The sequence below is a fragment of the Lepidochelys kempii genome, chromosome 3 (genome assembly GCF_965140265.1).
Source record: "Lepidochelys kempii isolate rLepKem1 chromosome 3, rLepKem1.hap2, whole genome shotgun sequence".
NCBI lineage: Eukaryota > Metazoa > Chordata > Testudines > Cheloniidae > Lepidochelys > Lepidochelys kempii.
The window spans coordinates 152,560,960-152,573,103 of NC_133258.1; the positions used below are offsets into that span (position 1 = coordinate 152,560,960).

A 12,144-nucleotide genomic window follows, 5' to 3' on the forward strand; every position below is an offset into this window, starting at 1 on the left:
TGCAGCCTTGAGGCCCCAATAGACATTCCTGGGGCACATCCTGTTCTTCTAAGATGCATGTATCAGCAACTTCAACACAATTCTTATCAGGAAGGATGGGGGTCAAGCTGCCCTTTCTGTGGCACCCAAAATCCCCCCTCCCCTCCTGCCTTGGTTAAGCTAAGCCTGCTGACTTGGCTGCTTTTAGCAATAAGCCATAGTGGTTTCAGGCACTTTACTGGTTTGCCAAAGTCTCCCCATACAAGCTGTGCAAGCTGTATAGTTAGGTATGAACTTGTTGGTGTAATTCAACATGCCTACTTGCCTTTTCATTGCCGTTTTATGTTCAATATTGTCTGAATCTTTTCTTCATTGGGCAAGATTCCCTTGAAGGTTAGTCTCTTTCCTAAGTATGTTATTTCTGTTGTTTGAAATTGACATTTGGCCTTCTTCAGTTTAAGGTTATTAGCTCATACAAATTTCCAGTACTCTATTTATTGTTCCTGATGTTCAGTGACAGTGCTTCCCCAAATTATTATATCATCAGTGAACACTTTCATGCCTGCTAGACCCTTTAGCATCTGGTGAAATACTTCTAAAACTGAACATATTTCAAAAAAGCAATCTTAGGAAGCAGGATCTGCCAAATGGTGTGCTGAAGTGCAGATCTTGGCGCTCTCATTGTCCAAGGGGAATCTGCCAAAATCCTGCTGATGCATCTAATATGTTGAAGAATTTGGCTCCTGCCATCTCAGACAATAGTTCACTGCTTGTGGGCAAGTGGAACTGTTCCTTTTTATGTTGTTATTCAGCTCCTTAGCATCCATACACAACCGTAAGTCCTCTCCTTTTTCTCTTTATATAGACTTTATATTTATTCTTTCCTTGTTTTCTCTGTGATTACTCAGGCATGAACCTAATCTACTGGTTCCTCTATTCTCCAGATGATACCATTTGCTGTCATGTTTTCCAGCTCCTCTGCTAGCCTTTTTCCTAAGGCTTGGGGAACCTTACGTGCAGTATGCACCACAGGCTCTTCATCTTCTCCTAACCACTAATATGTTACTGGGAGGCACCCATTTCCTATGTTTACATCTTCATATGACACTATTCATATCTGGCTCTGTGTCGTGTTTCTGTCTCTCTATGGCATACATCCTCTTAACAAGACCAAGCACCTCATGTGTGTAGGCCTAAGACTGCTTGCTTGCCTCTGGGTACCACCACAAATTATTGGTTTATCATTTTCTCTTTGTATTTAAGTAACCACATGCACTCTCCTAATGCTGAATTGTTCCTCCATTATAGTCTTTCACACACTCTTTTGACTCTTCCACTTTTATGTGTTCCTTACATCTCTCTATTTCAGTTTCTATTATAGCATTTACTTGTGCCCCAATGTCTATCTTGTATGTCACCTAAGTGCCATTTGTGCACATTTTATAATTTCCAGTTTTTGAGTTTTCAGTCCCCTCCATTATTGTACTTAAGAACAGCTCTTCCTCCTCACCTGAAGAATCCATTTTTGCACTTCATACATACACTTTACTGCTTTCTCTGCACATTTTAGTATAATGGCTGGGCTTATTACAGCTTCTACATATTTGCCTGAATGCTGAAAATTTCCTATATTCATTCAGGTGGCCACATCACTGGCACTATTTCCTGCTTTCTGTTTTTGTGTCACTGGCCAATTTCCTTTCTGTGAACTTTTCCCATGCTGGTTTAGTTATGGTCCTCACACTCATATGCTCTGTGCCTTTTTCTAGGTTTTTTATTTGTGTTTCTGTTCTGCATATGCATCTTGCCCTTTCCAGCATCACATCCATCTCTCTTAGTAACCACTCACAGACTCTTTTTTTATTGTTACACCTCAAGGACAATCTCGTTTTTAATGAGAGTCTTTTAATATACCATATTCACAGGACTGACTTTTTAGTTTTAAGTCTATGACAACCTCCTCTATACTCTCCCCTTCATTCTGATCCTGAACATCTCTCTCTCATAAGTAACACTTTTTCTGTTTCTATTTTTTCTGGGAGGGGTGGTTCCTTTATTTTTTTGCACTGATCCACAAACATTTTCATTATTCCTTCAAAACCTTCCTCTGTCTCCCCACCACCCTCACTATGGAACACATAGTAGACACCTAGGGCTTCTGTGCTTATCACTGTTAAGAGCAGTGCAGTCTTTTGCTCATCCTCAGTTTATTTGCCCCAGTGAGTTTCACACATTGCTCAAATCGCTGTCTGAGCCATTTCCAGACACATTCAACATTTCCAGGGAGTCTCAGGTCTGGTGGGGGAGTTGCTTGCAATTGCATGGGCTCTACAGTAGCCATTGCAATGTTATCTTTCACAGATCTACGTTGTGTTTTCCACTCCTGGAACCACGTAGTATCTTACTGACGAGTGAACCAGTGTCAAGATAAACCCTTTATTAGGAATGGAATCCATGTGCAGAATAAGGTAATAAAACTCCCTACTGTTCTGTGTAGCTGTAGACTGGGACTGCCCCATCTGGAGCTTCTTTGTTTCTGCACCAGCAGCAAGCATGTGTCAGGAAACCAAGGACTGCATGAAGAACGTACAAGAAACGTGACATCTCTAGATGTTCTGGAGGACTTTTCTAGAGCACAGGCTCCTTCCCATTTGTGGAGCTCAGTGAATGATGCCACACAACCTCCTCTTCTTTACTTCGGTTAAAACATAGTATTCTTTCCCTTATGGATGCTGTGTACATTCTGCAGAACACTTGTCCTAGCCAATGAAACTCCTTCCCTTTTCATTTTTAGTCACTGTCACTTTCTGAGGCTTTTACCCGAGCAGAGTGCTATGGGGCCAAATCCATCCCTGCTGTAACTCTGCCATCAATGCAGCCATTATACCAGGGCTGAATTTGAGCCATTGTATTTGGATTTCCAAATATGCCAGAGAACGTTTCATTCCCTTCCCCCACGCCTGCATAAAAATGATTTAATTTTATTGTAGATATGAAAACATTTCTATAATATTATTATTGTTCATTATTTGGATGACAGTAGCACCTAAACGACCTCAAATCAGGGACTGGGGTCCCTTTGGGCAAGGTGGTTCCACGCTTACTATGTTATTAATAGATTGTAAGATGAGAGAAAACAGGTGAATACAACTACATAAGAACAGGAATCATCTGTATCAAGCTTTAGAACCCTCCAGCACCCCTCCCCTATTTTTTTCTTCACCGTCTAAACTTTGGACCACTTTTTGACTTTAGGACAACATAGAACAAATGGCTTCTTTGTCATAAAACCATTCATTGGACATTGCAGCAGGCCCCCTGTAATAGTATGTTGAGCATGAATCTTTACTGCTTCAAGATTTAAGCTCCTCATATTGGGTGAAATTCTCCCCTGTGCAGAGGGTTAACACAAAGCCTATGCACTCATAAAATCTCACTTACACCCTCAAAACAGGGCTTAAGGCATACGTGGAGCACAGGCCTTGTACTGGCCCCTCAGTAGAGAGTTAATTTTCACCCACTCTGAGAAAGCACACTTTGCCCTTGAACTCTGCATTCCCCATCTCAGCTTGATTTTTTTTCTAGGGCTTTGTCCAGTCTAATTTTAAATCTTTCAAGTGACTGGGTTTCACTTGGGAAATGAATTGCACTGTTGCTATTATTTGTTAAGCTCCGGCAATGTGCTCAAGGCACAAAATAAAAACAGGTTCTGTCTCCAAGAACTTATAAGCTATAAGTCTGACACACAGGATACACCAGGGAAGCCAGAATGGGGAGTTAAAGGCTATGTATTCTAGTGGATGAGGCACTAGACTCAGAGTTAAGGTCTGGGTTCTGCTCTGAACTCTGCCACTCATCTGCTGTGTGACCTCTAGCTAATCACTTCCCCTCTGTTTCCCCAACTACCCTTTATCTGTTTTGTCTATTTAGATTGTAAGTGCTTTGGGGAAGGGTCTGCCTCTTAACATATAATTGTTCAATGCCCAGTGCCACACAGCCCTGATAATGGTAGGGGCCTGTAAGCATTACTATAGTACAAATGATTAATAATAACTTGGAGCCACTAATGCAGTATAACTACAAGGCAACCTGTCTGCATTTTGTGTTTTGTTTCAGAAGCAGAATGTTAGAGCTATTTGCTGTGCTCTCTCTCGTGTTTGCTTTTACATGGAGACTTTATATTTATTCTTTCCTTGTTCTCCTTCATCTGAAATACTGAAAATGGTATTTTCTATTAATTATCCTATTCTTTTAAACATCCTATTTGTATCTCAAATATCAAGATATTTTTCTACATATGCAGACTAAATTTCCATTTCCCCCCCATTTTAGACATAGGTTGCACCTCAACATAAATTGAAAGAAACGTCTCTTTCCTTTACTTTGGAAACCTTTATCCCACTGTGGCTCAAGATTCTTCTCCTCAGGACATGGCATCCCAAGATAAGGAATCCTCAGCTTTGCATGATTGCAGCTAATTCTTATTTATTCTTGGGGGGGGGGAACACATTTGTCATAATTCTGTCTCTTGGAGTCTGTTCTGATAAATATTTGGTCACAGGTGTTCGACAAGTCTCTTAGAGACAAGTGTTTCTGATTATCACTCAAAATTATAATAAGAACATTTGGCCAACTTGACTTTCTCGCTGTTCCAGTGGCAGTGAAGAAATTTCTGATCCCATTTGTTTTTACTCTCTCATTTGTCCCCTGCCCTTTTGTCATTCCTCCCCCTTTCAGGCAGACTGATATGACACTAGGCACCCTGTATGCACACCCTCCACACTACTGTGGTAAATAGTTGTGCATAATCTGCCTTGTGAGGTCTCAGATGAAAGCTATCAACACACTGTTTATTAATATCATTGTAAAATGCATATGTTAATGTTATATTTGAAGTTATGAATTCTCTCTGTTTGATGTTTCTAGAACATGTTTAAAACAAGACAGCCTAGCCTAGTTAAAGGCAAAAACAGGTCTGTCTTCGGCAAAAGACTGTGGGTTTACCTCAATTTACATATTAGCTATAAACAAAGCTATCAAGCTAAACCAACAGGTGTTAGCCTGATCCTGAACTCAAGAGACAGAGAATTAACATGCTTCTGTACCCCAGAGGGACACAGGAGGCCTTCCTGATTTGAAAAACAAAGACAATGCCTTTGGGGATATAAGGAACCGAGAGAGACTCCATCTTTACCCTTCACCTTAGGAGACAAACAAACCAAGTGGTTTGACCTCTATGATGGGTCCAGGCCAGGCTAGCCAGTAAAAAGCTGGAAGGGAGACTGCGGGTGAGAGAAACCATCTGGAACAAAGACTGCAACTTGCTAGATTAAGTTTTAGACTTTTAGATGTGTGTTTTCACTTTTACTTGCTTGTAACCATTGCTGCCTTTCTCTCTTATCACTTAATCCATGCTATTTTGTTAATAAATTTGCTTTAGTTTTTCTATAAACAAATTCAATGCTGTATTTGAAGGGAAGGGTGTATTTACCCTAGTTAATTTAATAAACTGTGAGGTACAGGGCAACTTAATAGCTTCAGTGACTGCACAGTGATAGGGGCTGCACATTTCAGAGAAACATCTCTGAGGAGTTTGGGGACTGGAGTTCATGAATTGTTACCTCCTAGGCAAGGTTTGGGTCAGGAGAGCCTTGAGGAGTTTTCTAATGAGGAAGCAGATTGGTGCGGCAGGGAGCTGACACACAGCCTACTCGCCAGCAAAACTCATTCTTGCAGAGGCAGAGAGGTAACACAGTGGGCTCAAGCTGTGGGTATCCCCAGCAGCATGTGACAATTGACTCTGTGCACATCAGCCTTTCCCGCAGCAGTGTTATTTTTTAAAATATTCTTGGTGCACCACCTAAAAACCCCATTTGTGATGGGGCTTATTGTTTTGAATTTGCCCATTGCTTCCCTCAGATGGAAGCTGTGCAGAACATGGGAATTATCTGTATCATTTTTTATAAATGTTATGTAGCTATATATATATATATATCTGTAGGTTTGGTGGTTAAGGTATTGCTGGTTAAAAGGTAGCTATACCCTGCAGGAGTCTACAAATAATGACTGTATACAAAATTCAATTTCCTGGCTCTCAAAGGATCAATACCACAAATCCACTGTGTGAAGAGGAGAAACTCTCAGGAGAAACGCATAAACTAGTCTGGTCAGGTTTGGTTGCCCTGCTCAGAATGCCAGGGGATCTTTTGGCATGAACTCTGAACAAAGAGATATTAGAATGGATAAAAAGACTACCTTCAGGTGACTTAAGGGAAGAGAAACACTGGCTGGGGACTGCTGAAACCTGATGCTGCAGTCAAAATGTGAGGTGAACCACAGAGTCTCACTCTGAGAGATGTATTTCAGTGTCATATAGGAGAGTTATAAAAGAATCACCCACTTACTGGGGACTCAGTTTACAGATAACTATAGTTCCACCTCAGTGATGGAATTACAATGATGGATCATTACAGAAGGCAAAACTAATGCTTAGTCAGACATCTAGCAGAGCTCCTTGCATGTTTAAAGGTAACCTATAAATATAAAATGTGAAAATCAAACACCTTGACTTTCATGGTAAGCTCTTTGAGGCAGTAGCCATCTTTCTGTTATGTGTGTGGACACAGCGCTTGGCATGATGGGGCTCCAATCCCTGACTAGGGCTGATAGGTGCTGTCACAATTCAAATATAATAATTGTTTAGCACAGCATGCTGAATTACTAAAAAAAAGTATGAGGAGAAATTGGCACATTTGGAATGCATTGACAGCTGCACACTGGTATGCCTGGGTTCTCCTCCGAGCTGTGATTCTCTGGGTGCTGTTCCCAGCTTTGTGCCATTGGCTCACTGAGCTACCTTGGGCAAATCACTTAACCACCCTGTGCTTCAGTTTCCCTAGCTGTAAAATAAGAATACCCACATCACAAACGTTTAAGGCTGATTGAAAACCCATTGAAATGAATGGGAGTCCTCCCATTGATTTCAATAGGCTTGGGATCAGCCATTAGTAAGTAGTTAACGTTTGTAAAGGGTCATATCAGTGCCATGTATTTTTATTTTATATGCATATGAATGATATGAATGGTATAGGAGCTGGTTACCGTTAAAATGTCAGCATTTTGCAATAGTTACCACACAGAGCAGCCTATGAGATGCCATAGCTCTTTCCTATATTTAGAATAGGAAAAACTATAGTAACTCAGTAGCTGTGGGCTGGCTTATTAATATTCACAAATCCTATGTATACGTAAAAACTTTTCACTTACACATGAAAGTGTTGAATCACCAGAAGCTGAATCAAAATGGCTCATTTTAGCATCAAATATGTAAAACACTATGAATATTATAGGTGTGGACAGCTCCCAGCACTTGGGTTCAGAGTAGCTAAGAGGGGATATGACAGATGTTGGCAAGAAGATTCTCCTCCTCAATGCCCCCCAAGTAAAAATGTTGAGCCTTTGATGAGCTAAATAAATAATTAGCCACAGAGCTAAAACAGGATCACTCAGTCTTATAACAGTCTGGAAACTAATTCTGATTTCACTTCCGTCCGTGTAACAACACTGACTTTGGTGGAGTTGCACCTGAGTAACACTGCAGTGACTGAGATCAGAATCAAGCCCTTTGTCTCTTTGTTCAGCTCCCGAGGCAGAGCTCAGAGGGACTGCTGTAATGTACTAATTCTTTATATACATCCCCAAACGTTGTCAGACAATTGTTATACTTTAAAACAAGGGCTAGTACAGGAGGGTTTAAATATTTTGAAAACCGGAGAGAGGTGCTAACAGCCCCGGAGACTGAAGTCTTATCTATTGCCTGCCTCTCTCATTCTGGTTCTTAAACTGGTGACCATCACTGCAGTATCAGAGTCCTCTGTCCACAGACAGATGCCATGGGTAGCAGTAAGGCAAGCTTCCCCTACTGTACTCTATGTACCTAGAATTATCTCCTGTGGAGATAAGAGAGGGCTCATTCAGTCTTGGGCCTTGCTGCTGTGACTGTCAAGGGAACTCCCCTAAGGGAGTTGGTTCTTGTAAAGTGGACACTTGTCCATTATGAACTGGACTGAGGTACAATAACTCATTTTACACAAGCCACTGAACAAACACAAGATGGTAACAATTTCTTGTCACTAACAATCTGGGGACTGCTTTGATGACTTTGAGGTTTGGGCTTTCCCTGGATTCATCAACACTTTTATACGTGCTTATTTATTTTGGCAATATCTACCAGTCACCTGTTAAATGCAATGATTCCAGTGCTGACATGATAATGCAGCATTTGCCATCTCTAAAGCATTTCCCTATCTCCTTTTCTCTTCCTCTCAGATTTCTTTTTAGTACTGCAGAACAAGCCAATCTGTGTCCTTTTCCAGGCATGAGACAAAACTTGTGCGGAAAGGGGGGGAAAAATCACCCTAAGATCTAACTGATATGTCACTGTGAAGCACCGTAATGTGGCACTGAATACCCCAGAAGACCTTCAGCAAACCCTCAGCACGCTAAAGCACCACCGGAAATTATCCCAAAACACTTTTTGAGCTACTCTGAAGCAACCTCCAGAGGTCCCTCGTGGGCTTCCTCTTGTCCTGATTTATGGGGATCTCACTTCACCCCAAGGATGAGATTCCAGGAGACACATATTATTATTTTTATAAACTTACTGCCTCTGCCTGTCAAGGTGAAATGATGAATACTGTGTCTTTATCTGGTTGGCTCTAGCTTTTTAGACTATTCGTCCCTCACCGACGACTTTTGCCAGCAGTTCCTTTGTCTGATGCTTAGACGCTGGAAGTTGAATGGTTAAGGGGCAGAATCCTCTGGTGCAAGTAAGGGCTATGCAGTCCAATGGAGGTTGATGCTCATCAACTCTGCATGGAGGGGAAAAGTGAAAAGGTCCCTCTAGGCTAGCTATGGCTGCTAGAGGATAGCTTGGTGGCTAGGCACCATGGCACGTCCTGGGGAACATGGGGACACTCAGGTGGGCTAGAAAAGGGAAGAGGTGCAGCCAATCAGTCCACAACTATACAGAGCCACTGTCCACATCCACCATGTATAGGGTGGTCTGGCCTCAAAGAAGGATTCCATCCCTCTATCACCTGTGGAACTCCTCTATGCAAACTTGCTCATGATTTGCTTGGAAGAGAAAATAACATACCTTGACTAACTATAGCGAGTGCACCTCAGCCTGTGATCTTAGGTAAACAGAGTCAGGCATGCTCAGGCCTTGGATGAGAGACCTCCATGGAGTAAGCATGTGTCACACAAAATGGTGTTAGTAATTTGGGTGCTGGCACTCTTTTCTGGGGCTTTGCCACACCCTGGTCCTGGGGGTCCTATGCTGTTGCATGGTTGAAATGCAACGTCAGGTTCCTACATATTTTCAGTATTCTAAAGCACCCATCATCATAGTCTCTAAGTGCTTGTTATTAACAGTCCATCAAATGCAAGAGTAGATGTATTAGTCCCATTGTGCTGTGGAAATTCTAACTCAGTTAATTACTTCCTGCCTAGCTACAAGTTTCCATAATTGCAATTGCTGAGGTTATTCTTTGCTTTTGAATTTTAAAACATTGGTGCATTGGCTTTCTGGTGCAGAGTTGCTGCTATGACCTAACAGAGATGTGGCTGGGTGTCAGTGATTGGTTTAGTGAGCTTTCTTCACCTAGACTGTAAAATGTTTGCAATGAAAGGAGCTGTGTAAATGTAAAGCATTACCACATTGTTAAAAGAAAAGGAGTACTTGTGGCACCTTAGAGACTAACCAATTTATTTGAGCATAAGCTTTCGTGAGCTACAGCTCACTTCATCGGATGCAATAAATTGGTTAGTCTCTAAGGTGCCACAAGTACTCCTTTTCTTTTTGCGAATACAGACTAACACGGCTGTTACTCTGAAACCTGTCACATTGTTAAAGTAATCCAATCCACTCCACTATTGTTAAACAGAGGAGAGAGCTGTGGAGCCATTTATTCATATTTTAAAGCTTAAACTGCCTGCTACATAACATAGATAGATAGATAGAAAGAAATAAAAACTGTTCAGGACTATATACAATACATTTTTCAGTGCTGAATTTATAAGTTAGAGTGCAATGCTACAGAAATCCATAATTTGTACGGTTGTTTATATCAACCTTCATATTAAATACTGCAAAGTAAAACAGGCCCAAATCTATCATAAATGTAATGATTCTGGAGTGTTTTTAAAATGCATGTATTTTAAGCAGGTGTCCACCACAGTCACCCACTACAACTTTAGGCTTCCAGCTCCCAGTCATCGCCTCTCTTAGGTAGAGACCTGCATCTCTCTTCCTCCTGGCTTGGGTTTTTCCAGGCTGCACTACACTGACTACATTGTGATATTCCCAGCAAGCCAGACTGCCTAAACAGGCCAGCGTCTGTGCTTTGCTTTCTCCCCAGAGGCTAGGAACAGCATAATTGCCCACAGTTATAAGTTGCCAAACAGCTCTTTCTAAACACATTTATTCTTAAGGTGAAAGCATTACAGAGAAAACAAATTAAAACAACAAATGTTCCTAAACCCATGCTAACGTATTACCAGAGATCACCTATCAGTCTTATGGGGCCCTAGTAGGTTCATCTAACCCTTCCGCAAGGGTTCCCCTCCCCTCCCCTCCCCTCCACCCCACCCTACCTTACCTCACCCACTTGGACAGAAGGTCCTGTCTGTTTGCCGGATCAGAAGGAAGGCCCTGAGTCAGTTTAAACTGAGACTATTTATCCAGAAGTCCTTTCTTTGTCTGTTGGTCTCTGGAGAATCTAGTCTGAACTAGCATATGCAAGCCTCCCCAAGCAGTGATACCTTTCTGGGGGTGGGGTTACAACCTGACTGATTTGCCTGAATACCCACCCACTGCTTTTGTGGAACACAATCATACATAAACCATGAAACAGTGGACCACGAAGATACTGCAGGAAGATGCAATATCTGTCACCTCTCCCTGCTATAGAGGTTACATTACTATCCCAGCCCAGAGTAAGATGTAACTTAGTACAGTAAGGGCTTTCAAGGATATTGCAGGAAGTTGCCATATCTGTCACATCATCATTGCTTTAATCGAAAATACAACCAGCAAGCTAAATGTGGCCTGAGACGTTCTACAGCAATACGTGCAAATATTCTGATCTTTTGTAGTAGTAGTAATAGTTAATATTACATTACGATAGTGCCCAGAAGTCTCAAATCAGAATTGCGGTCCCCATTGTGCAGGGTGCTGCACTAACTTAGAAAAGAACCCAGGTCTCCTAAGGTCTAGGCTAGTGCTTTAACTGCTGTATCTGTGTGGCCACTACTCCGGACACCTGGGTTCTAGTTCCAGCTCTGTCACTGCCCTGGGTAAATCATTTCCCTCTCTGTACTTTTATTTGCCTTCTCTCCCTTTGTTTGCTGATTGTAAGCTCTTCAGGACAGGGCCTTGTGCAATGGGTCCCTGATCTCGGCTGAGTGCACTAGATTCTACTGTAATACAAAACCACATAATGGTTCCTCCGATCTAAGTTTGCTTTAGTAATGGGGCACATTTAAACGTGCTTTATGTTGTGTGCATGCGTGTGGGAAAGGCTCAGACTGCTGAACACAGATTCACATACGTTTCAAAACGTCCCCCCATTCACCTGGCTCCTGCCCTCATAATTCCCACTGGCTTTCTCTGATATGGTAATTATGAAAATTCCTGCTCACTTTTCAAATAATTAGCTGTCAGAATGGAAGCAAGCAGCAGCACAAGCTGCTACTACCTTAGTTCACCCCTGGCTCCTGCATGGAACACTGTCACACGTCCCCGTCGGGGGTACTGAAGCCCCAAAGCAACGATTATTTCCATTCCACTTCCAGCCAGCAGGTGCTGTTCTTCTTGTTTACGGGGATATAGAGGATTTCCAGCAGAAGGTGGAAATGCCAGTTTCACAGGAGGGAAGGAAGGAGGGGAAATGTAGAAAGCAAAGAGAACCAAAGCTATAATTATTCTTACAGTTAAAAACATTAATTTGGTAGGAATCGGAAAAGGAATTGTGAGCAACCCATGTGGCTCTCCCAATCTATACAGCCTGTGTTCTTGGATGCTGTGTGTGTCAAAGGGGGTCTTTGCTAGTTTACATGCTATTGGGATACTTAGCTAGCAGAGCTTCTCTTGGCATTCCCTAC

At 42.0% G+C, this 12,144-nt stretch overlaps 1 protein-coding gene across 11 annotated transcripts in view; it reads right to left on the minus strand.

The window, feature by feature from the left end:
* LRFN2 (leucine rich repeat and fibronectin type III domain containing 2) overlaps positions 1-12,144 on the minus strand; it is a 292,277-nt gene that overhangs the window by 101,710 nt on the left and 178,423 nt on the right. The gene's annotated exons all lie outside the window — the stretch shown is intronic.